This window comes from Rutidosis leptorrhynchoides, chromosome 2 (genome assembly GCF_046630445.1).
Source record: "Rutidosis leptorrhynchoides isolate AG116_Rl617_1_P2 chromosome 2, CSIRO_AGI_Rlap_v1, whole genome shotgun sequence".
In the NCBI taxonomy this organism is placed as follows: Eukaryota; Viridiplantae; Streptophyta; class Magnoliopsida; order Asterales; family Asteraceae; genus Rutidosis; species Rutidosis leptorrhynchoides.
In genome coordinates this window covers 291,064,174-291,084,404 of record NC_092334.1, presented here as the reverse complement: position 1 = coordinate 291,084,404, position 20,231 = coordinate 291,064,174, and positions in this window count along the sequence as shown.

The window sequence follows — 20,231 nt, the reverse complement described above, 5'->3', positions numbered from 1 at the left end:
ACAAGCCCCATCCAAAGTACCGGATGCTTTAGTACTTCGAAATTTATATCATGTCCGAAGGAGGATCCCGGAATGATGGGGATATTCTTATATGCATATTGTGAATGTCGGTTGCCAGGTGTTCAATCCATATGAATGATATTTTGTCTCTATGCATGGGACGTATGTTTATGAGAAATGGAAATATGAAATCTTGTGGTCTATTAAAATTATGAAATGACTAGTTATGTTAAACTAATGAACTCACCAACCTTTTTGGTTGACACTTGAAAGCATGTTTATTCTCAGGTATGAAAGAAATCTTCCGCTGTGCATTTTCTCATTGCAAAGACATTATTTGGAGTCGATCATCGCAATGGAACCAGATGTTAGTAACTTCGTCCAGACGGATTAGGACGGGGTTTGACATGTGGTATCAGAGCGGTGGTCTTAGCGAACCAGGTCTTGCGTTAGTGTGCCTAACTGATAGTTGTTTAGATGCATTAGTGAGTCTGGACTTCGACCGTGTCTGCATGTCAAAAGTTTTGCTTATCATTTAGTGTCGAAAAATTATTTGCTTATCATCCTTAAAGTCTAGACACGTCTTACTGCCTCTATTGCATAGAAAGTGTAAAGATAAATTCATATCTTAACGTATCTGTTATTGTTACCTTTGCCTGACAGCTTCTGTAGATTCCTCCGTAACTTAAGGGATTTTAGTATTATATATGCATATGTAAATTATGTATTGCAGGGTACTAATCTACATCCTATAATCTATTTCTTATCGAAAATCCTTCATCTGATCATACGAGGTGAATCCCTCAACTAGTTCGAGTCCCTTAGATTCCGATAGCTATTCCGATAGTTATTCCGACAGCTATTCCGACATGGATATTCACCTAAGCTCCAAAGGCAGTGTAACCGGAATGGATCAACCAATCAGCCATCATCAATTCTGAAAGAATTGGGGCTGAGTTCTTAGTCGACTTAATCAATGGAGACGCAAAGAAGGCAATCCTTTCCACCAACCGAACTCACCTCTTGACGAAAAATCTGAAGCACTTACCGGCGAACCTGTTCAAAACACCATTTTCTCTCTCATTTCCAGAGTATTTCGACACGATTATATTCTATCCACAATTCAAAACCTTATTCATCCGCTTGTTCCGACCGACAATCATCCCGGAATAATATAAGAAGTCAACGAACTTCGCGCCCGAGTTGTAGCCTTGGAAAATATAGTGCAAAACGTACCAGCTTCAACAACATCACCGGCACCAACAGTATCATCAATATCAATACCAGTACCACCAACAACCCAAGTTCAACATCTCACACCTCAACATCTCATTCTGTACCTCGAGAATAATCATCGTTCTACATGACGTTCTACATCATTTATCTTCGTTCGACATGATGGTTATGTAACCTCTAATGTTTTAGAGATTATGTACTCTAAGTTCTAAACATAAATCAAATGAGTTTAATATCATATTAACTCATTAAATCCATGATTACATCTGAAGAAAATATATACGTATATATGTTTTCATAAAGATTGTAATTAAAAATTCTTTTGTACAAACTGTTAATGGTGAAAATATTTTAACTCGTAGGTAATACCCGAGGAATAATTAAATTTCATCTTAATAAGTTACATTGTACATTCGTCGAAGCTGATTCAACAGTCATTTACTATCCTACTTACAACCACAGATATACATATCCGTTCACCGCAGAATAACCATTTTCATTCAATTTCATATTTGGATTTTGACTTATCAAAATCCAACAAGTGGCATAATGAAGAAAAACATATGACAAAATAAAATTTGTTAGAAACAGACAAATTAACTATGAGAAATTTTGTTAAGAATCCACGCTAACTGTTCCTAGCTAACTGTTAATTCCGTATTACAATTTATTTATCGCAATTTATTTATCGCAATTTATTTATCGCAATTTTAATTCTCGCAATTTTATTTATCGTCATTTATATTCTGTTATTTATTTTACGCACTTTAAATATCGGGACACGTATACAAGGTTTTGACATATCATATCGACGCATCGATATATATTATTTGGAATAACCATAGACACTCTATATGCAGTAATGCTGGAGTTAGCTATACAGGGTTGAGGTTGATTCTATAATAATATATAAAGTTTGAGTTGTGATCGAGTCTGAGACATGTACACGGGTCACGATACGTATTAATTAATTCGAATATTATATATTAAACTATATATGAATTATTTGACTGTTAACTGTGGACTATCGACTGTGGACTAATAACATTGAACAATTAAAATGAATTAAAAATATTGATAATAACATATGAAATTAAACATTTCTTCAAATTTGCCACTTGATTTCATCTTAAACCTCATTTGTATCTTGACAATTCCAATCTGCGTACAAACCATTCATGATTCTTGAAAACACATCAATCGAGAATATGAACCGACCGTACTTCATCTACGGAAGAAAATATTGATGCATATAGTCATGCACCTGAAAACACTCGGAACCTGAGTAAACGTTTAACACGTCTCTGTGTTAGCTCCTTTGGCATTGCTATTATCGAAAATAACATTGCATTTTTTTTAATTTTTTTTTAAAATTAGCCAATTTTATCACAGCTCCAGCAAGTCAACTTCAACTTTTCTTTCGAAACGACCGTATTATAACCTTAATATATATGCGTGCTCTTTTATTGTTACCGGGAAACCTTTTATATTCCACCATATTACCATCAGCGTTTAATCATCTAAAAACATAATTCTCTTAAAATCACCTCGGATTGATAACCGATGATTCAAATATGGTAGCATTAAATGCAGAGGAAACAGCAAAATCGTAGATGGTCTAAACGGCCAAAAGTTTGATAATAAAGAATGGAATGTTAGGAACGCTCGATAGAAAATTTGGTACTGAAAAACAGATTGAGCTAACCATGAAAGAGACTGAACAAATCACAAGGACTAAACTTGTACATAAAGAATCTTGATGATTCTGTTTCTGATGAAATCTTTAGCAAATAACTTGCTCCTTAATCTCTCTAAATCATTGTGAATGAATTTCTTCATCACAATTTGATTCTAAAATTCTAAGATATTATCGTATCTTTCATGATAAATATCCTCAATATTTCTGAAGATATCTTCATAAATATTCTCGTCCGATATTAATTATCTCTCTGCGCTATCTGTGATATATCATAAAAGGAAACCATTTTAGTTTCTAAATTCTGAAAGAAAAAAAAAATCGAACTTAAATTATGAATGACTTCTGGAGTAGTGTTGGAAATTGATGCATGAGTTAGTATAATATAATGACACTTGATCAACGTGATTATATTACAGTAAGTCATGCTGAGTTTCTAAATGGAACGTGATGATTCACAGATCATGACGTCATCATGTGCCATGTTGCACGACTCTTGTATTCTACTTAATCTCTAAATATATCAAGGAAATATTTTCTTGATGATTCGGTCTTTTCCGGGATATTTTGGTAATTTGACAAATCAAGATCGTACCATTACGATTTCCTTCTTAGAACATTAACTATGTCCATTCCGAATTTCATATCTACAAATTCTGGACCATTATTCGCTTGACTTAGAGTCGAGAAGAGAATAAAAAGACAAAGAGCTCCGAGTTGTAAAGGAAAATATAAAGTCCGATAACAACACAGAAATTACAAACCGTGTATATCAATGCGAATAGCAACATAAAGACACGGGCGAATTAAAAACATTATAACCCCTAGGTAATAGTAGAAGTAAACAGATTCCTCTGGTGGTAGATGAAAAAGAAGAATGACAGATACGATAGTCAGAAAAATATCAAGGATCAGAACTGGATTGAGCATAATAACGGATGTTTTGAAAGTATGAATTGGGGAAGAAAATAAAGGAGTGGTGAAAATATTGGAGCGGAAGAAGTAAATTTATAATAAAAGTATTTGACAGAGCAATCGAGCTAGATAATCGCTTTTAATTTAAGAGATCTTAATTTCCTTATTCACAAAAAAAAAATCAGATCTTATAGATTTCAAAGATTTTCTTTAAATCCCTTGAATTCCGGAATTCAAACGTGAGTACGTCAAAAGTAAAGACGAATATCTATTACCTTATTCCAATCTTTTGTGATGACTTCACTCGTACTCTTCGAGTAATCGAATTGTTTTATCTATATTAATCAATAATGATAAAACTCTATTTATCAACTCATATTCGTCATGAAAACATTTTTATTGTTAACCATGACAACCACACTCAAATTTCGGGACGAAATTTCTTTAACGGGTAGGTACTGTGACGACCCGAAAAATTTCGACTAATTTTAAATCAAACTCTCGATACGATAATATATTTTTGACACGATAAGCAAAGTCTGTTAAACTGAGTCTCAAAAATTTTGAACTGTTTTCATGAAATCATTTAACCTTCGACTATTCTCGACATTCACGAAACTTAATATATATTTATATATGAATCTAATATGAAACATATTAACTAGGTATTACATTTACATAACTAACAACCCTCATAAAACTCAATTCATATTTTTTTTCGTCAAAACATTCTAGTTATACGAATTTTTAGCATTTATGAACAAGTAGTCATTTTGTATTAGAAACCACATTAAATCTCTTGACTGTCGATTCTGAAAACGAAATCACTTTTAAGTATGATATATTATATATAATAACAACCCAAAGTAAGTAAGCTATGTAATTTATGACTAATAATAATTATCATTTTTTTTTAAATCAATATTTGTTCATACTTAAAATACTAACGTAAAACGTAATAATATGGATTATTATTGGCTATCAAAAACAATAAATTAAAATTTAAAACTTAGAGCAATGATGATAATCTTAGTCAAATTTTCAATTTCAAATTTACACTGGGTAATGCATGTGGGAAATTAGGTGTGGAACTACATTGTTACTACTATTATCATTATCATTTATTCACAAAATAAGGCTTTAAATATAATTCGATAAATACAATCATTGCACATGGAAATTGACTAATCAATTAGAAAGCTCCCCGATTAATGTTAATATATCTCATGGAGACATAATCCCGCCAAATCATTTTGATGGTACGGTATATATTTTTTTATTTGTTTCCAATTTAACATTATTAAATGAAAGATTCGTTTTTACATTTTCATTCAATCAATATATAAACTGGGACCATTCATATATTCATTATTATTATTTTTATTCAATCAACCATTACCAACTCATCATTTTTTTTTTTTTTTTGTGTCAAAGAAATAGATGGATAGACGTTGGTTTTCATTATCTATATAATGATTTCAATATTGGTCCAAGACATATAACATCACACTATAATTTCCTTTGTTCCTTTCTCCTTTACAGCTAAACACTCTCGTTCATTAAAGTTAAAACGAATATAAAGAATTTATATTTTGTCTACATTTGATACAAGTTGCTTTTTAGGTTTAGTGATATTAGTGGTGTAAAATCACCTTCAACTTGTGGACATAACGCAATATTTATTAGTAATTAATGATATTTAATTGCAATGATGTCGACTAGTTCCTTTTTCCATCACAAGTAGGAGTATGAAAATAAGATTATAAAATTAAAAATATAATAGAACATAATTTTAACTCAAAAATGAAAATATCAGTTCAATGTATGTATAGAATTTAACGAATGTAAACGTATTTTTCTACTATATACTAATTTACCATGCGAATCACTTTAACTCTGCCTGCTGAGATAGACTGGTCCAGCTGGATAAGGTAACAGCTAAAAAAAAAATAATAAAAAAAATAAAAATAAAAATGGAAATAACATGATCAGTGAAACCGTAATGAATTTGAAACTATGTTGAGGCTAAACTGTACCATGGCCCTTCATATTGTTATATATAATTTGTATCTAGTCAACACAACCTACACACTCATATGAAGTTACATATTTAGTAGTGTTATTTTCTCTTTTCTCCTTGTCTCACAAATGCACATACATGCATCTATTTATAACAAACCTCAAACCATCTTCATAATCATTCGATTATGGCTGCTGCACTTTTAACCCGAGTATAACAAAAACTGCTTCTACAACTACTTTAATAACCATCTTCGTACTACTCTTAATCGGTCGTGGTTATTAGTTGAACACCAATATTGTTGCGGTTGCTATTCTGTTTGGCTACTACTATTCAAGACCCACCGAACACCACTAACCGTCATCAATAATTACTGCTAGTTCATGTTTTTGTTATGATCAAACCACCATCGGCCACCACCACTCCCGACTACCACCCATGACCCCCATGAACCGCCATCATTACCATAAGCAACCGACATCTTCTCTCTCTTCCTTTTTGTTTTCTCTCTCTTCATTTCTGATTGGAAACCATCACTAAGAATCACACCCATACACCTATGAAGTGCCACTGCTGCTACTACGTGAGACATCTGTTTACTGTGCAAACGAAATCACGAAGAGTGATGATGACTAGTACTACGAGGAAGGTCATGAAAATTGATGTCGTGAAGATAGATACGAAGATGAGAAGATGATACTGTACGATGTCTGATGATGATGTTACGTTGCTTCTATAAAGATTGATATACGATGAATTGATTATCGATGATGAAGATAGGATACTATGATGTTACTACTGTCGACGAGCTTCATGAAACCCACAAGAAATAGAACCGAAAACCCTTTAAATTTAGGTTGGGTCAATTAATCTTGTATCGTGAAAATATTGGGCCAGTCATGTTTTAAATAAAATTGCAATATGGACTGGACTACCATGTTTCTGTTTTTTTTCTAATTGGGCCGATATTGATGATAGTGATAAACATACAGTGATATTGATCATGATATGATGATGGATCGAAAATGAAATGATGTTATGATAATGGTGAGCTGTGGATTATATAGATGACGATGATGATATGAATATGATGATGATAATTGGGTTTTTAATTAAATAAGAAGATGGAAATAGAAATATGGGTTAAAAGAAAATAGGATATGAGTTAAATTAGGAATGTAAGTTGCAGAGCGTTGGTTGTATTGTTAGGGTTAAGCAGCAGGTCGCGGGTTCGAGCCCGGGTTGTGGCATTTTTTTTCTGAAAAAGAAGAGAAAGGGGAATCATAACTAATTAGGGTTAAATAAAATTTATATGCGAATTATGCAAGGAAAATGGGTTAGCTCAGATTGTTGAGGAGGTTTGCTTGGAACGAGAGGTCTTGGGTTCGAACCCGGGCATAATCATTTATTTTGGAACTTTTTCTTCTTGAGAGGTAGTTATTATTCCTATAATTATTATTACTAATATTATTACTACTATTATTATTGTTATTGTTATTATTATTTTGACATTAATGTTATTATTTTTATATTATCAATATTATTATCATAATAACTATTATTATTATTATTATTATTATTGTAAAAATAAAACAAATTTTATTTATTATTATTATCAATATTATTTTATCTAATAACTAATAGTTATATAACATCATATTTATTACATATAACATAACTATATAAATACTTTTATAATAAATATTAATAAATATAATTAATTAGGTTATTAGTGAAACACCTAATTAAAATAACAATTAAATCACTAATAATATATAAATTTGTTCGACTACTATTATATGTGTTAATATATATAAATGATATAGGTTCGTGAATCCGAGGCCAACCCTACATTTTGTTCAATGTCGTCATATGTATTTTTACTACAAAATACAGTATGGTGAGTTTCATTTGCCCTTTTTACTCTTTACATTTTTGGGCTGAGAATACATGCAAATGCTTTATTAACTGTTTTACAATATTTATATGCGTGAGTTTTATTAATCCCTTTTTAAATGCTTTTGCAATATATATTTTTGGGACTGAGAATACATGCGCTGTTTTTATAACTGTTTTACGAAATAGACACAAGTAATTGAAACTACATTATATGGTTGAATGATCGAAATCGAATATGCCCCTTGTTATTAAGTCTGGTAATCTAAGAATTAGGGAACAGACACCCTAATTGACGCGAACTCTAAAGATAGATCTATCGAGCCCAACAAGCCCCATCCAAAGTACCGGATGCTTTAGTACTTCGAAATTTATATCATGTCCGAAGGAGGATCCCGGAATGATGGGGATATTCTTATATGCATATTGTGAATGTCGGTTGCCAGGTGTTCAATCCATATGAATGATATTTTGTCTCTATGCATGGGACGTATGTTTATGAGAAATGGAAATATGAAATCTTGTGGTCTATTAAAATTATGAAATGACTAGTTATGTTAAACTAATGAACTCACCAACCTTTTTGGTTGACACTTGAAAGCATGTTTATTCTCAGGTATGAAAGAAATCTTCCGCTGTGCATTTTCTCATTGCAAAGACATTATTTGGAGTCGATCATCGCAATGGAACCAGATGTTAGTAACTTCGTCCAGACGGATTAGGACGGGGTTTGACAGATTGAGCAAACCTTGAAGGAGACTCTGAACAAATTACAAGGACTAAACTTGTACATAAAGAATCCAGATGATTCTGTTTCTGATGAAATCTTTAGCGAATACCTTACTCCTTAACCACTCTAAATCATCGTGAATGAATTTCTTCATCACAATTTGATTCTGAAATCCTAAGATATCATCGTACCTTTCTTTATTAATATCCTCAATATTTTTGAAGATATCTTCATAAATATTCTCGTTCGATATTAATTATCTCTCTGCGATATCTGTATTATATCATAAAAAGGAAACTGTTTTAGTTTCTATATTCTGCGAACCTTCGAATTTAAAATATGAATGTTTTTGAAGTAGTGTTGGAAACTGATGCATGAGTTAGTATAATATAATGACACTTGAACAACGTGATTATATTACAGTAATTCATGTTGAGTTTCTAATGGAACGTGATGATTCTCAGTACCATCATCAGGTACCATTTACACGACTCTTGCATTCTACTCAATCTCTAAACATATTAAGAAAATATCTTCTTGATAGTTCTATCTTTCCGGATATTCTGGTAATTTGATAAACTAAGATCGTGCCATTACGATTTCCTTCTCAGAACATTTACTATGTTCATTCTGAAATCCATACCTACAAATTCCGAACCATTATTCGCTTGACTTGAAGTCGGAAAGAGGAAACAGAAGTATGGAACCCTTGGATATAAAATAAAATATAAAGCTCGACAACAACACATAAATTACAAACCGTGCATATGAATACGTATTGCCACGTACAGACACGGGAGAATGAAGAGCACTATAACCCCAAGGTAATAGTAAAAATAAATAAAATCCTCTGATGGTAAATGAAAAAGAAGAATGACAGATATGAAAGTTAGGTGTATATCAAGAATCAGTACTGGATTGAGCATATTAATGGATGCTATAAAGTATGAGTTGAGGGAGAAAGAATAGAATGTGTGAGTGGTAAGGAACGAAGGGAGAGGATTTATAGTGAAATATCTGACAGAGCAATCGAAACAGATTATTGCATTTAATCAAAGAAGATTCTGATTTCCTTAATCTCCGAAGAACCAAATCTTATTACGAAGATTTTCTTTAAATCCCATGAATTCCGGAAAATCAATCATAACTACGTCATCGGTTAAAACGAACATACAATTACTCATTTCACTATTTTGTGACAACTTCACTCGTACGCTTCACATAATCAAATCTTTTTATCTATATTAATCAATATTGATAAAACTCTATTTATCAACTCATATTCGTCAGAAAAACATTCTTATTGTTAGCCATGACGACCTCACTCAAATTTCTGGACGAAATTTCTTTAACGGGTAGGTACTGTAGTGACCCGGAAATTTATGACCAAATTTAAACTTAATCTTTATATTATTCCGACACGATAAGCAAAGTCTGTAAGGTTGAGTCTCAAAAATTTTGAACTGTTTCATATATTCAATTGACCCACGACTGTTCTCGATGATTCACGAACACTTAATTGTAAATGAATGTGTGTATATATATATAATGTATAAATATTCAATTATATATTATGTAATTAGTAAACATTACATAAGAAATGAATTATAACATTAATATAGTAAATGTGATTACAAGTTAATAATATATTTGTTATAATATTAAAATTTCTTTTGTTATCATTATTAATATTAATATCAATATTAGTATTATCAATAATATTATTGTTATAATAATTAAAAAGTTGTGTTTATCAAAATAAAGATATTAGAACAAATATTAATATAAGAATAAATAAAACTATAATTTTAAGTTATTATTAGGATTCTTATTATTACTAAAAATTATTTTTTTAAATTTCTATTATCATTATATTTTTATATACTCTTATCATTATACTTAATAATATTAAGAATTAGTTTGATATTACTATTATCCATATTATTATTATTAATTCTATTATTAGTATTCTTAGTATTTTTATTATTAAAGATATTATCAATATCATTATTAAAATATTTATTTATTAATTATTAATTGAAATTGAATTAAAAAGTTAGATCAATTAGCAGTTAAAAACAAAAATAGAAGGACTAAACTATCCAAATTTGTTTCCTCTCACAATCAAACTTGAGTGAATTACATTTTCTGATTGATCGAATCTTTTATTACATTCATTTAATTGAATAAATCAATTGAAATTAAAAATCTGTATCTGATTTATTCTTCTTCTTTTGTTATGTTCTTCTTTTTCTTCTGACACAAATTGATTCTCGGTCGACCACTTCCTCGCTGCAACATAATCAAGATCAAAAATTGTTAGCTGTCAATAACAGTTAAAGTGTACGAATCTGTTGCAAGTCTCCATCTATTTCTGTTTTTCTTATTTCCTTCTCCTGCTCAAGATTCTTTGTCAATCCTAATTAAACACTATAAAACAAACAGATACAAAATTAAGAGATATTAATACCAAAGGTTGTACGAATCTGTTAGCCATCCTTATCTAATTTATTTTTTATTTGTACTAATTAAAATCTCGTGTACTTATTGTCGGATCTTGTTACCAGTCGATCTCAATAAGCACTACACAATAAACTTGATAGATTACAAATGATAACACTCATTCATTCAGAAAATCCAAATCTTCACAAATTAGAAAATCAAATAGAAACCATAAAATACATATACATATATTATTTACATACCTCGGGTATCATCTTCTACCACAATCGACAACCGTCACCTTCAACTTCTCATCACACACTAACGAGTTTTGTTTTTGCTCATTTCTTCATTAGAACCACTACACTTGATCAATCACCATTTTTATCGAAACCGATTACCACCCTTGATGAACAATCAATCACCATCTTCTGTTTCTCTATATCTCTCTGATTATATATAATCATGTACACACATACATGACAATAAAAACAAATATAATCACGACCATCTTTGTTCTTATTTTATGCTCGATGAACTTCCTGCAAGACCCACGAAAACTAACTGCTACTACACCCATTTTTTTTTCTGTTTCTATTAGTTGATAAAAACCACAACCACAGCCCAATTAAACCCTCACCACTGCAACCACCTTCCGTATTTTCTCTCCTTTCTCCCTCCTACATTTTCTTCGAGAAATACCACCACCTTTGTTATATTCTTCTTCTGTTGATGTGATCTTAAGTAATACACGTGCTTGTTACAATAATCCAACAATAGTTCATGGCATTTGGTTAAAAGCAAAAGGAGTGGTCATAAGCATTATGTTGTCTAAAGTTTTGGCATATTGGTTATATTATATTGGTACGTGTTGTTTTTTTTCTTAAACAAATTAGTGAAAGGGCCGACATAAAGGGAAAGGAATCGGATACCACTACTAATGATTACGTATTCATTTGATGACCAATTTAAAGGACACCACGAGCACTTCCTTTTAATTGAAATACTGATTTTTTTTCTTTCGGTGGCCAATACAATTTGGGCCATCGTTTGACTTACTTGCTAAATGCTTTTCTAAACCACCGAGATTTACACCACAATATAATTAACATGAGGAAATAATAATAGTGGACAAGGATAGAATAAATTTATAATTTATGGATTATGATATTTATCAAGTGGAGTTTGATCATTGCTAGTGTGGGCTCACGAAACTCAAATGTAAGATAAGACAACGATTTTTTTTACTTGATTGATTGTGGTGTGGGACGGTTTAAGTGCTCATGGTCGACATTTTGGGAGTATACAAAAGTGGCGTATTTTTTTTTTGGGTTAAAGTAAGTTGGATGATGAGTGGGTAAGGCAAATGATTAAGATATGTAGCAATGGAAAATGATATTGCAATTGTTGTCGGGTGTATGTAAAAAAAAAAAGGAAACGTTTTCATTATTATATAGATATTTTTTTTTAAATAATAATGATGGTGAGGTTCATGTCAAAAAAAGATAAAGGACCACATATCCTTTCTGTTGGGCACCGAATAATTAGTGAATTTAAGGGATGATTTTTACATGTTCCATTTTCTCTGTTGTGGGCTGCTGCTTTTCTTAAATTGAGGCGTAATTTGTTGAAGTAATTATCGGGTAATATTTGGACTCCTATATTTTCTTTAGTTGGGTCGTAAGCTTTTATTGTTGGGTTCTAATTATTGGATCAGGGCCGAAGTAATGATTTACTTGTTGGGTCATGGGGTTCTTTGTGTTACTAGGCCGAGATAGCCCAGTTTACAGTTGGGCCGTGAAGTGTTGCTATACTTGGGTCGTGTTCTTGTTGAGGTTATTAGGCCGAGATTCATAATTAGAGACGGAATTATAATGATAATAATTAGAGACGGGATTATAATGATAATAATTAGGGACGGGATTAAATCAGAAATAAAGTGATAGAGTAATGGTTATGGTTATTATTATTATTATTATTATTATTATTATTATTATTATTATTATTATTATTATTATCATTATTATTATTATTATTATTATTAATATCGTTATTATTTTTATAAAAATCATATTACTATTATTATCAATATTACTACTAGTAATATTATTACAACTACAATAAAAATTAGTCATATATAAATATACTAAACTAAATTATACTAACATTTTTATTTATGAAGAGAATATAAAATAAATACATTTAATTAAATTACTAATGAAACACGTAATAACAAGTATATCACTAATATATATAAATTCGTTTGGTTACGATTATACATTTTAATATATATACAAATGATATAGGTTCGTGAATCCGAGGCCAACCCTGCATTGTTCAGTTGTTCAATGTCATTATATGTATTTTTACTACAAAATACAGTATGGTGAGTTTCATTTGCTCCCTTTTACTCATTACATTTTTGGGATGAGAATGCATGCACTGTTTTAATAACTGTTTTACAATATTTATATGCGTGAGTTTCATTTGCTCCCTTTTACTCATTACATTTTTGGGCTGAGAATACATGCACTGTTTTAATAACTGTTTTACAATATTTATATGCGTGAGTTTCATTATTCCCTTTTTATATACATTTTTGGGCTGAGAATACATGCAAATGCTTTATTAACTGTTTTACAATATTTATATGTGTGAGTTTCATTTGCTCCCTTTTTAAATGCTTTTGCAATATATATTTTTGGGACTGAGAATACATGTGCTGCTTTTATAACTGTTTTACGAAATAGACACAAGTAATCAAAATTACATTATATGGTTGAATGATCGAAATCGAATATGCCCCTTTTTATTAAGTCTGGTAATCTAAGAATTTGGGAACAGACACCCTAATTGACGCGAACTCTAAAGATAGATCTATTGGGCCCAACAAGCCCCATCCAAAGTACCGGATGCTTTAGTACTTCGAAATTTATATCATGTCCGAAGGAGGATCCCGGAATGATGGGGATATTCTAATATGCATATTGTGAATGTCGGTTACCAGGTGTTCAATCCATATGAATGATATTTTTGTCTCTATGCATGGGACGTATGTTTATGAGAAATGGAAATATGAAATCTTGTGGTCTATTAAAATTATGAAATGAGTATTTATGTTAAACTAATGAACTCACCAACCTTTTGGTTGACACTTGAAATCATGTTTATTCTCAGGTATGAAAGAAACCTTCCGCTGTGCATTTGCTCATATTACATGGTGTCGTTCATGGCATTTAGACGTCAGTTCACCGCGATGGTACCATGTGTTATTGTGTTCGTTCGGAAGATTTTGGACGGGGTTTGACAGTATAGGTTCTCTGTCATTTCTACTCAAAGCGTCGGCTACCACATTCGCCTTCCCCAGATGGTAACGAATCTCGAAATCATAATCATTCGATAACTCAATCCACCTACGCTGCCTCATGTTCAGTTGTTTCTGATTAAATATGTGTTGGAGACTTTTGTGATCGGTATATATAATACTTTTGACCCCATATAAGTAGTGCCTCCAAGTCTTTAATGCAAAAACAACCGCGCCTAATTCCAAATCATGTGTCGTATAATTCTGCTCGTGAATCTTCAATTGTCTAGACGCATAAGCAATTACCTTCGTTCGTTGCATTAATACACAACCGAGACCTTGCTTTGAGGTGTCACAATATATCACAAAATCATCATTCCCTTCAGGCAATGACAATATAGGTGCCGTAGTTAACTTTTTCTTCAACAATTGAAATGCTTTTTCTTGTTCATCCTTCCATTCAAATTTCTTTCCTTTATGCGTTAATGCTGAAATGTCCCGTTCTTATTGATTAAAAACGTTCCATATTAATTGATTTCGTTGCGAGGTTTTGACCTCTATATGAGACGTTTTTCAAAGACTGCATTCATTTTTAAACAAACCATAACCTTTATTTCATCAATAAAGGTTTAAAAAGCTTTACGTAGATTATCAAATAATGATAATCTAAAATATCCTGTTTACACACGACCATTACATAATGGTTTACAATACAAATATGTTACAACAAAATAAGTTTCTTGAATGCAGTTTTTACACAATATCATACAAGCATGGACTCCAAATCTTGTCCTTATTTAAGTATGCGACAGCGGAAGCTCTTAATAATCACCTGAGAATAAACATGCTTAAAACGTCAACAAAAATGTTGGTGAGTTATAGGTTTAACCTATATATATCAAATCGTAACAATAGACCACAAGATTTCATATTTCAATACACATCCCATACATAGAGATAAAAATCATTCATATGGTGAACACCTGGTAACCGACAATAACAAGATGCATATATAAGAATATCCCCATCATTCCGGGACACCCTTCGGATATGATATAAATTTCGAAGTACTAAAGCATCCGGTACTTTGGATGGGGTTTGTTAGGCCCAATAGATCTATCTTTAGGATTCGCGTCAATTAGGGTGTCTGTTCCCTAATTCTTAGATTACCAGACTTAATAAAAAGGGGCATATTCGATTTCGATAATTCAACCATAGAATGTAGTTTCACGTACTTGTGTCTATTTTGTAAATCATTTATAAAACCTGCATGTATTCTCATCCCAAAAATATTAGATTTTAAAAGTGGGACTATAACTCACTTTCACAGATTTTTACTTCGTCGGGAAGTAAGACTTGGCCACTGGTTGATTCACGAACCTATAACAATATATACATATATATCAAAGTATGTTCAAAATATATTTACAACACTTTTAATATATTTTGATGTTTTAAGTTTATTAAGTCAGCTGTCCTCGTTAGTAACCTACAACTAGTTGTCCACAGTTAGATGTACAGAAATAAATCGATAAATATTATCTTGAATCAATCCACGACCCAGTGTATACGTATCTCAGTATTGATCACAACTCAAACTATATATATTTTGGAATCAACCTCAACCCTGTATAGCTAACTCCAACATTCACATATAGAGTGTCTATGGTTGTTCCGAAATATATATAGATGTGTCGACATGATAGGTCGAAACATTGTATACGTGTCTATGGTATCTCAAGATTACATAATATATAATACAAGTTGATTAAGTTATGGTTGGAATAGATTTGTTACCAATTTTCACGTAGCTAAAATGAGAAAAATTATCCAATCTTGTTTTACCCATAACTTCTTCATTTTAAATCCGTTTTGAGTGAATCAAATTGCTATGGTTTCATATTGAACTCTATTTTATGAATCTAAACAAAAAAAGTATAGGTTTCTAGTCGGAAAAATAAGTTACAAGTCGTTTTTGTAAAGGTAGTCATTTCAGTCGAAAGAACGACGTCTAGATGACCATTTTAGAAAACATACTTCCACTTTGAGTTTAACCATAATTTTTGGATATAGTTTCATGTTCATAATAAAAATCATTTTCTCAGAATAACAACTTTTAAATCAAAGTTTATCATAGTTTTTAATTAACTAACCCAAAACAGCCCGCGGTGTTACTACGACGGCGTAAATCCGGTTTTACGGTGTTTTTCGTGTTTCCAGGTTTTAAATCATTAAGTTAGCATATCATATAGATATAAAACATGTGTTTAGTTGATTTTAAAAGTCAAGTTAGAAGGATTAACTTTTGTTTGCGAACAAGTTTAGAATTAACTAAACTATGTTCTAGTGATTACAAGTTTAAACCTTCGAATAAGATAGCTTTATATGTATGAATCGAATGATGTTATGAACATCATTACTACCTTAAGTTCCTTGGATGAACCTACTGGAAAAGAGAAAAATGGATCTAGCTTCAATGGATCCTTGGATGGCTCAAAGTTCTTGAAGCAAAATCATGACACGAAAACAAGTTCAAGTAAGATCATCACTTGAAATAAGATTGTTATAGTTATAGAAATTGAACCAAAGTTTGAATATGATTATTACCTTGTATTAGAATGATAACCTACTGTAAGAAACAAAGATTTCTTGAGGTTGGATGATCACCTTACAAGATTGGAAGTGAGCTAGCAAACTTGAAAGTATTCTTGATTTTATGAAACTAGAACTTTTGGAATTTATGAAGAACACTTAGAACTTGAAGATAGAACTTGAGAGAGTTCAATTAGATGAAGAAAATTGAAGAATGAAAGTGTTTGTAGGTGTTTTTGGTCGTTGGTGTATGGATTAGATATAAAGGATATGTAATTTTGTTTTCATGTAAATAAGTCATGAATGATTACTCATATTTTTGTAATCTTATGAGATATTTCATGCTAGTTGCCAAATGATGGTTCCCACATGTGTTAGGTGACTCACATGGGCTGCTAAGAGCTGATCATTGGAGTGTATATACCAATAGTGTAGTGACCCGAACTTTTCCATGTTTATATACATTAATTGAGATTGATGTTTACATGATTAAATGTTTCCAACATGTTAAGCAATCAAACTTGTTAAGACTTGATTAATTGAAATATGTTTCATATAGACAATTGACCACCCAAGTTGACCGGCGATTCACGAACGTTAAAACTTGTAAAAACGACATGACGATATATATATGGATATACATATGGTTAACATGAGATTATGATAAGTAAGTATCTCCATAAGTATATTAACAATGAGTTATATACATATAAACAAGACTACTAACTTAAGGATTTCGAAACGAGACATATATGTAACGATTATCGTTGTAACGACATTTAAATGTATATATATCATATTAAGAGATATTCATACATGATAATATCATGATAATATAATAATTTAAAATCTCATTTGATATTATAAACATTGGGTTAACAACATTTAACAAGATCGTTAACCTAAAGGTTTCAAAACAACACTTACATGTAACGACTAACGATGACTTAACGACTCAGTTAAAATGTATATACATGTAGTGTTTTAATATGTATTTATACACTTTTGAAAGACTTCAATACACTTATTAAAATACTTCTACTTAACAAAAATGCTTACAATTACATCCTCGTTCAGTTTCATCAACAATTCTACTCGTATGCACCCGTATTCGTACTCGTACAATACACAGCTTTTAGATGTATGTACTATTAGTATATACACTCCAATGATCAGCTATTAGCAGCCCATGTGAGTCACCTAACACATGTGGGAACCATCATTTGGCAACTAGCATGAAATATCTCATAAAATTACAAAAATATGAGTAATCATTCATGACTTATTTACATGAAAACAAAATTACATATCCTTTATATCTAATCCATACACCAACGACCAAAAACACCTACAAACACTTTCATTCTTCAATTTTCTTCATCTAATTGATCTCTCTCAAGTTCTATCTTCAAGTTCTAAGTGTTCTTCATAAATTCCAAAAGTTCTAGTTTCATAAAATCAAGAATACTTTCAAGTTTGCTAGCTCACTTCCAATCTTGTAAGGTGATCATCCAACCTCAAGAAATCTTTGTTTCTTACAGTAGGTTATCATTCTAATACAAGGTAATAATCATATTCAAACTTTGGTTCAATTTCTATAACTATAACAATCTTATTTCAAGTGATGATCTTACTTGAACTTGTTTTCGTGTCATGATTCTGCTTCAAGAACTTCGAGCCATCCAAGGATCCGTTGAAGCTAGATCCATTTTTCTCTTTTCCAGTAGGTTCATCCAAGGAACTTAAGGTAGTAATGATGTTCATAACATCATTCGATTCATACATATAAAGCTATCTTATTCAAAGGTTTAAACTTGTAATCACTAGAACATAGTTTAGTTAATTCTAAACTTGTTCGCAAACAAAAGTTAATCCTTCTAACTTGACTTTTAAAATCAACTAAACACATGTTCTATATCTATATGATATGCTAACTTAATGATTTAAAACCTGGAAACACGAAAAACACCGTAAAACCGGATTTACGCCGTCGTAGTAACACCGCGGGCTGTTTTGGGTTAGTTAATTAAAAACTATGATAAACTTTGATTTAAAAGTTGTTATTCTGAGAAAATGATTTTTATTATGAACATGAAACTATATCCAAAAATTATGGTTAAACTCAAAGTGGAAGTATGTTTTCTAAAATGGTCATCTAGACGTCGTTCTTTCGACTGAAATGACTACCTTTACAAAAACGACTTGTAACTTATTTTTCCGACTAGAAACCTATATTTTTTTTGTTTAGATTCATAAAATAGAGTTCAATATGAAACCATAGCAAATTGATTCACTCAAAACGGATTTAAAATGAAGAAGTTATGGGTAAAACAAGATTGGATAATTTTTCTCATTTTAGCTACGTGAAAATTTGTAACAAATCTATTCCAACCATAACTTAATCAACTTGTATTGTATATTATGTAATCTTGAGATACCATAGACACGTATACAATGTTTTGACCTATCATGTCGACACATCTATATATATTTCGGAACAACCATAGACACTCTATATGTGAATGTTGGAGTTAGCTATACAGGGTTGAGGTTGATTCCAAAATATATATAGTTTGAGTTGTGATCAATACTGAGATACGTATACACTGGGTCGTGGATTGATTCAAGATAATATTTATCGATTTATTTCTGTACATCTAACTGTGGACAACTAGTTGTAGGTTACTAACGAGGACAGCTGACTTAATAAACTTAAAACATCAAAATATATTAAAAGTGTTGTAAATATATTTTGAACATACTTTGATATATATGTATATATTGTTATAGGTTCGTGAATCAACCAGTGGCCAAGTCTTACTTCCCGACGAAGTAAAAATCTGTGAAAGTGAGTTATAGTCCCACTTTTAAAATCTAATATTTTTGGGATGAGAATACATGCAGGTTTATAAATGATTTACAAAATAGACACAAGTACGTGAAACTACATTCTATGGTTGAATTATCGAAATCGAATATGCCCCTTTTTATTAAGTCTGGTAATCTAAGAATTAGGGAACAGACACCCTAATTGACGCGAATCCTAAAGATAGATCTATTGGGCTTAACAAACCCCATCCAAAGTACCAGATGCTTTAGTACTTCGAAATTTATATCATATCTGAAGGGTGTCCCGGAATGATGGGGATATTCTTTTATATGCATCTTGTTAATGTCGGTTACCAGGTGTTCACCATATGAATGATTTTTATCTCTATGTATGGGATGTGTATTGAAATATGAAATCTTGTGGTCTATTATTATGATTTGATATATATAGGTTAAACCTATAACTCACCAACATTTTTGTTGACGTTTTAAGCATGTTTATTCTCAGGTGATTATTAAGAGCTTCCGCTGTCGCATACTTAAATAAGGACGAGATTTGGAGTCCATGCTT